Source organism: Suricata suricatta, chromosome 16 (genome assembly GCF_006229205.1).
Source record: "Suricata suricatta isolate VVHF042 chromosome 16, meerkat_22Aug2017_6uvM2_HiC, whole genome shotgun sequence".
Classification (NCBI taxonomy): domain Eukaryota; kingdom Metazoa; phylum Chordata; class Mammalia; order Carnivora; family Herpestidae; genus Suricata; species Suricata suricatta.
Genome location: NC_043715.1, coordinates 651,610 through 658,506, shown reverse-complemented (window position 1 = coordinate 658,506; position 6,897 = coordinate 651,610).

The following is a 6,897-nucleotide window of genomic DNA, read 5'->3' as shown; positions in this document are numbered from 1 at the left end:
GGATATTGATAGAGATAGGGTTGGATCTGTGGGTCACTTTGGGCGGTACTGACATTTAACAGTGTTGTCTTGCAATCCATGAACGTGGGATGTGTTTCCATTTCCTTGTGTTTAGTTTCATTTCTTTCCAGTGTTTTGTAATTTTCACTTGTGTGTCTTTCACCTTCTTGATTAAGTTAATCCCTCAGCATTTTATTCTTTGTGAAGCTATTGGAAACGAGAGTGTTTTTGGAATCTCATTTTCAGATATTTCTTTTTCTTTAGCTTTCAGTAGTTTGATTAGGATTCGTTTGGGTTTATTCTTTTTTGAATTTACTTAGCTTCTGGAATCCTAGGTTTTTACGCCTAAACGTTTTTCAGCTTTTTACTTCCTCAAGTTTTTTTTCAGTGCCCTCATCTTTTTCTTTCCCTTCCTGGGACTCCAGTGACCTGAATGTCACACCTTATGTTGGTGACCCAAGGCATGGAAGATCTTTCCATTAAAAAAATAAGTAAAGGGGCGCCTGGGTGGCCCAGTCAGTTAAGCAGCTGACTTCAGCTCACGTCATGATCTTATAGTTGATGAGTTCAAGCCCGGGGTCGGGCTCTGTGCTGACAGCTCAGAACCTGGAGCTGCTTCAGATTCTGTGTCTCCCTCTCTCTCTCTGCCCCTCCCCTGCTCATGCTGTCTGTCATCTGTCTCTCTCTCAAAAATAAAAACAAACAAACATTAAATGAGCCAAAAAGGGAGTGCAAACAGGTGCAAACTTTAAAAATTAATAAATAAAAAATGTGTTTTCACGTCATGATTCGGGTTGAGTGACCCCGCGCCCCTCTCTTCGGCAGCCTCTCCGCCCTGAAGTGTATACAGTGAGGATTTTTTCCTCGATTTATTTTTCAACTCTAAAGTTTCAGCTTGGGTTTTCTTTATATCTTGTTTCTTTTTTGCAAAGTTTTAACGGTCGTTGAAAGAATGCGCGGGATCGAGGGGTCGCTTCCCAGGCGTGTTTGGACTTGGACGGTCAGGACCTGAACGTTTCTGTCCGGTGTTCCCAGTGTCTGCCGTGGTCTCTGCCGCCTCCTGTGGGCTGTGCCGTTCTCGAAGCCTGACGTCCCGGATGGCAGCCTGTGACCCGGGCGACCCGGCCTGTCCCCGCAGAGTGTGGTGTGCCCTTAGGACCAGCTGCGTCCGGCCTGGGGTCACTCCACTGTGCTTCACTCTCGGGACCGTTTCCTCTCAGTCCCCTGCCCGGCCCTGCCCTCCCCTCCCCTGCCTTCCCCTCCCCTGCCCTCCTCTCCCCTGCCTTCCCCTCCCCTGCCCTCCCCTCCCCTCCCCGGGCCTCTGCGGGGAAACTGGCCTCCGGGCGCTCTGCCTGGACCGCCTCGGCGCTGGGCTGTCCCCGGACTCGGCCCGGGAGGGGGACGGAGCTCTGCGCAGGGGCGGGTCCCGCGGGAGGGCGCGGCCCCTCGCGCCCCCGCCGGTTTCTGGCTGTGCCCGCGTGGGGCTGGGGGCGCGGAAGCCTGGCCGTGGCGACGCCTCCCGACGCCGCCCCCTCTCCCTCGCGTCCGGGCACCCCTGCCCGCACTGCCTCCTCCCCGGGCGCTGTGGGAGCTCACGTGGTTTTCTGTTGATTTATCGCCAAGTATTTTTCGCTTCCGTGTAATTTATGTCTTCTTGGACCGTTGCGGAGCGTGGTGCTTAACTTCCGCGGAGTTTTGAATTTTCCAGACTCCCCGTTACTGCTTTCTGGCTTCATCCCATTGTGGTCGGTGGTGCTTTGTATTCTCTGTCTTTCTAAATTTACTGAGGCTTGATTTACAGGCTGACACGCCTCTCTCTGGAAAACCCTCCTCCTGCCGCGGAGACGCCCACCTCCGCCTGCGGTGTGGACGCCCCTCTGGGGCTCGGGGTCGGGCGCCTCCTGGCCGGAGCCTCTCCTTCCTGGGCTCCGGCTCTGCGGGCCTCCTGGAGGCAGCGTGTGGCCGAATCAAAGGGTAAACTTGTGCCCGTCGCTGCCCACCGGCTCCTGCCGATCCAGCCTCTGACGTTCTTGCAGGTCCACGTCACAGTCTGTGTCGCTTCTCGGGTCCTCTCCTGCTGCCTCCTCCTGTCTGTGTTCCTTTCAAACTGCTGGTCATTTTCCTGTGATTTTAAGATTTAAAAAACAAAGCTGAGGGGCATCTGGCTGGTTCAGTGATTGATGAACCCAGTGGGGGTCTTATTTCTTCATGTGGATTCAAGTTACTATGCAGTGTTTTTTTTCTTTTTTTTCTTTTATAGTTGATGGTCAAGTTGGTTTCCATATCACCCCCAGTGCTCATCCCAGCAAGTGCCCTCCTCCCTGCCATCACCCCCTTCCCCTCCCCCCCCCTCAGCCCCCAGTTTGTTCTGTTTTCAAGAGCCTCTCATGGTTTGCCTTCTTCCCTCTTCCCAACTATCTTCCCCCTCCCCCTCCCCAGGATTTAGTGTTTAAAAATGTTTTTAATGTTTATTTATTTTTGAGAGAGAGAATGAGAATGAGCAGGGGAGGGTCTGGGCGGGGGGGGGGGGGGCCAGGACGCAGAATCCGAAGACAGGCTCCAAGCTCCGAGCTGCCAGCACAGAGCCCGACGCGGGGCTCGAACCCACGAACCGTGAGATCATGACCGGAGCCAAAGTCAGACGCTTCACCGACTGAGCCCCCCAGGCGCCCCTATTTAGTGTTTTTTAATTGAGCCCGAATTAAAGAAATGGTTTTTCATGTTTCTGGGGGGCAGATGTGCCAGCCGTCAGTTCTGCTTGTGTTCCTCTGGACATGTCCCGGCTTCTCCGTTGTCCTGGAGGGTCGGTCCCCAGTTACGTTCGTGGTTGACAGTCGCCCTCTTTCTGCAGTTCGAACATGTCCCCTCTGCCTTCGCGCTGCTGGTCCCTCGGCTGCTCTCAGCGAGCCTGTTGCTACTTTCTAGCTTGCCTCTGCCTTTAACCTTTGACAGATTGTGACGCATCTAAGTGTGGATCTCTTTGGGTTTACTCTGCCTGGAGTTGATTGAGCTTCTCAGATACAGAGTAATACTTTCTGTCAAATGTGAAGAATTCTGGCCATTCCTCCGCCCGTTTCTCCTCTTCTAGGAGCTCCCACTGGGCACCGGGTGGCGTGCCTCTCGGCTCTGGCCCTTTGATTGTTTCCTTCACCCTTTTTCCTTCCAGTTCTTCAGATTAAACCAACGGGGGCACCCGGCTGCCTGTCGGTAGGGCATGCAGCTCTTGATCTTGGGGTCATGAGTTTGAGCCCCGCTTTGGATGCAGACATGTCTGTCTCTGTCTGAGAATTAGACCAACTTAATTCTGTCTTCAAGTCTGGATTCTTTCTTCACCCAGCTCAAATTCAGCTGTGGTTTTTCAACAGTTTTCACTCCTGAAAAAAAATTATTTACTTGTATTCTCTGGTGAGTCACATTCCTTATTACTGTCATATTAATTCTTTAGACATGATTTCTTTTGGTTATTTGAACATAATTTATAAGAGCCAGATTTAAGTCTATGTCTAGTGCGTTCGGGATCTGCAGGGAATCAGGACCAATGGGAGCCAATGGGAGACGGCGGATGGGTGGAGGGACTTTGCGAAGGAAACTGGTTTCCGTGGTTGTGGAGGCTGGTGGTCCGGGGTCTGCAGGTGAGGCCGGCAGGGCTGGACCCAGGGAAGAGCCTGGGCTGGGTTCGGAGTCCGAAAGTCCTCCCGGGGGACCCTCTCCGTCAAGGCCTTTGGCTGATTGGATGAGGCTCATCCGCTCTAGGGAGGGTCGTGTGCTTCACTCAGATTCTAGTCATTTACATGACCCTTTCCTGCCCTTCTGGGGGTGGAGGCCTGTCGCGACACGGACACTTAACCGCTCTCTTCCCCGTCCTCTCTCTCCTCTGTGACTCCGTTTGCACGTGTGTTGGTGCACTTGATCACAAGGTCTGTGAAACTCTGTCCATTTTCCTTTTTTTTTTCTGTTCCTCAATTTGATGATCTCGATTTATCTTCAAGTCTGCTTCTGCTCATTCCATTAGTGCACTTTCTACTGCAGCATCTCCATTTTCTTTCCTTTAAAAAAATTTTTTAACGTTTATTTTTAGGAGTGAGAGAGACAGAGCATGAGTCAGGGAGGGACAGAGAGCATGGGAGACTCAGAAGCAGCTCCAGGCTCCGAGCTGTCAGCAAGAGCCCGACGTGGGGCTCGAACTCACAGACCGTGAGATCATGACCTGAGCCGAAGTCGGACGCTCAACCACCGGAGCCGCCTGTTGTAACCCGCAGGCCGGGGCGCCCCGACCGGCCGGCAGGGCGGAGAATCGTCGCGGGTCCTTCTCCTGAGGGAGGGAGAGAAAAAGGGGGCAGGAGAGGGAGACGCAGAGAGTAAAGACAGCACTCACGGTTCTCCGATCAGGCAGAAGAGAGAGTGCTTTATTCAGAAAAATGTCTCTTATGAAGGTTTCAAGGCGGGAAAACAAAGCAGCTGACCAAGGTCAGTTACCAGGTAGACAGAGTCAAATGAATATCAAAAGAAACGCCCAGATTTGCCTCAGCAATGCTGGGAAGGGGGGAGTTAGCCCTGAATAACCCAAAATACGGTTTTGATCTTTTGTGCACCTTGGCCGCTCCAGTCTGGCCCAGCATGACAGACGCCAAAGTTATTTTGACCAGGAAATGGCAGTCTGCAGCCTCCAGATGCAAATCTTGTTTGCTGGTTCACTCTCCGGAGAGCGCGAATCCTTGCCTGAGGCAGCCAGAAAACTTGGCGGCCCCCCACGTGCCCCTCTTTTACTGTCATGTTAATTCCTCAGACGTAATCTCCTCTACCTCTTTGAACATAATTTAGCAAAGTGAACTTCCAGTCTTAGGGTTAACATCTGGGCTTCTTCAAAAACAGCATCTATTTTTGTTTTGTTTTGTGTTCCTCTTTATGGGTCATACTTTGTTTCTTTGCATCTCTCCTAATTTTCTGTTCAAAATTAGACTTTTTTTTTAATCAGGCTTATTTTTGAGAGAAAGATGCACGCAGGACAGGGGCAGAGAGCCTGATGTGGGGCTTGAACTCATGAACTGTGAGATCATGACCTGAGCTGAAGTTGATGCTTAACTGACCGAGCCCCCAGGCGCCCCTACAAGCAGACATTTCAAACAGTATGACCCGGTGACTCTGGAATCCGTTCCCCAGATACACTGTGTTCGGTATGTTGGCTCATTGCGGCTGCTGCTTCCTGTCTAGTGACCTTCCCGAACGTGGGCTGTGAAGTCCAAGTTCTCTGTCGGGTAAGCGCGGGGACGTCTTTGGGCTGGAAGCGTGCTGCTGAGCTGGTGACTGGACTCCGGTTCCTTAGGAGCCGACCCAGGGAGGGCCCCACACTTTCGCACAGGCTCTTCTGGGACGTCACGCTTCCTTCACGTCACATTCGCTTCCTGCTTCCACAGGCTTCAGGTGTAGACACAAGTGAGAAAACAGGGTGTTCCATTTCCTGAGCAGGTGCTCGGCCTCCAGACGCTGGGGAAGGCGGCCGGGCGGGCACCCGCGGGCCACGGGCACCGCACCCCCCGCGCCGCGCCCGTTTGCTCTGCCCGCCCGGCCTGCCCGCTCGGCCGCTCGGATGGGGAGCGGTTGCCACGGACTGTTGCTGACACGCCCTGGAAGGAGAGGGCTTTTTCCCACGGGGTGGATTCCAAGTCCGGTGACAGCACGGGCTCCGGGCTCCGGGAAGGGGGCTGTCCCGGGGCCGTCGGGTGGTGACGGCGTCTGGAGACCGAGCCCACTCCGTCCGACCCTGATGGCTGCCGCGCTGCTGGTTCTCAAGACGAACATGGAGCCGGACAGGGGAGAGTGGAAATACGGAAACTTAAAGTGAACACAGCTTGCTAGAGATTTGGCTGCTTTTCCGGAATAATCACTCCTGGATTGTAACCAGCCTCGGCCAACTTCAGAGTTCTGAAAATGTAGATTTTGAGCCCCCACCCCCACCCCGCTCCAGGGCTGCTCCAGGGAGTTTGGAAGGTCTTCGCTATTCGGGAAGTCCTGCTTCATTTTCCATCAAATGAGTGAATCTGCCCTGTTTTATCTTTTCGTTTCTCTGGGATTCTGATCTGTGATAGAAACGCTCTCTCTTTACCAGGACTGCTTTGAATTTGTCGTTTTCTGCCCTAATTCTGGGGGCAGGTCGCCTGCAGGTGAAGGGCTGGTTGCCATTTTCACTTGGCATCTCGCACCCTATGTTCTAAAACATGTTCTTGAATATCATCCTGGCTTCCCGGGGGAAGCGCAGAAATGTCTTTCTTTAAACCTTTGTATTTAGTTGTGAAATGGAACAAAAGTTGCCCAGCGCGTCATGACAGAGCCCCGGGAGCCGACCCGAGGCCGGGAGGGTGTGTCACGGAGCCCCCTGCCCTGGGCGCCCTGGGGCCTGTGCACACCACTGGCTGCAGACCGCGTGGCTTCCGGTCCTGTGAAACCACACGGAACCGCACAGCAGGAAGCACACGCGGCCGGACTCTGTTCGTCCTCACAGCTGTACAGAGGCCGCTGGGTGGGGGTGGCCTCGCCCCCTCCCTGAGCACCGGGCAGGGCTTAGCCGTGTGGGGGTCACAACTTGGAGGGGCGCTGCTGGCGTTAGCACTGGGAGGCCACACGTACAAGAACACGGTCTCGGGCTCGTGGGCCACCTGTCAGCACCAAGGTTGAGAAGCAGAGCTATATATGTGGGGATTTATTTATTTCTTTATTACGAATAATTTGGGTACTTTTTGGTAATGGTTATTTCTGAGAGCCAGAGCGCGAGCCCACCAGTGGGGGAGGGGCGGAGAGGGAGACCATCTAAGGGGGCTCCAGGCTCGGAGCCGTCGGCACAGAGCCAGACGTGGGGCTCGAGCCCACGAACCCTGAGATCACGACCTGAGCCGGACTCGG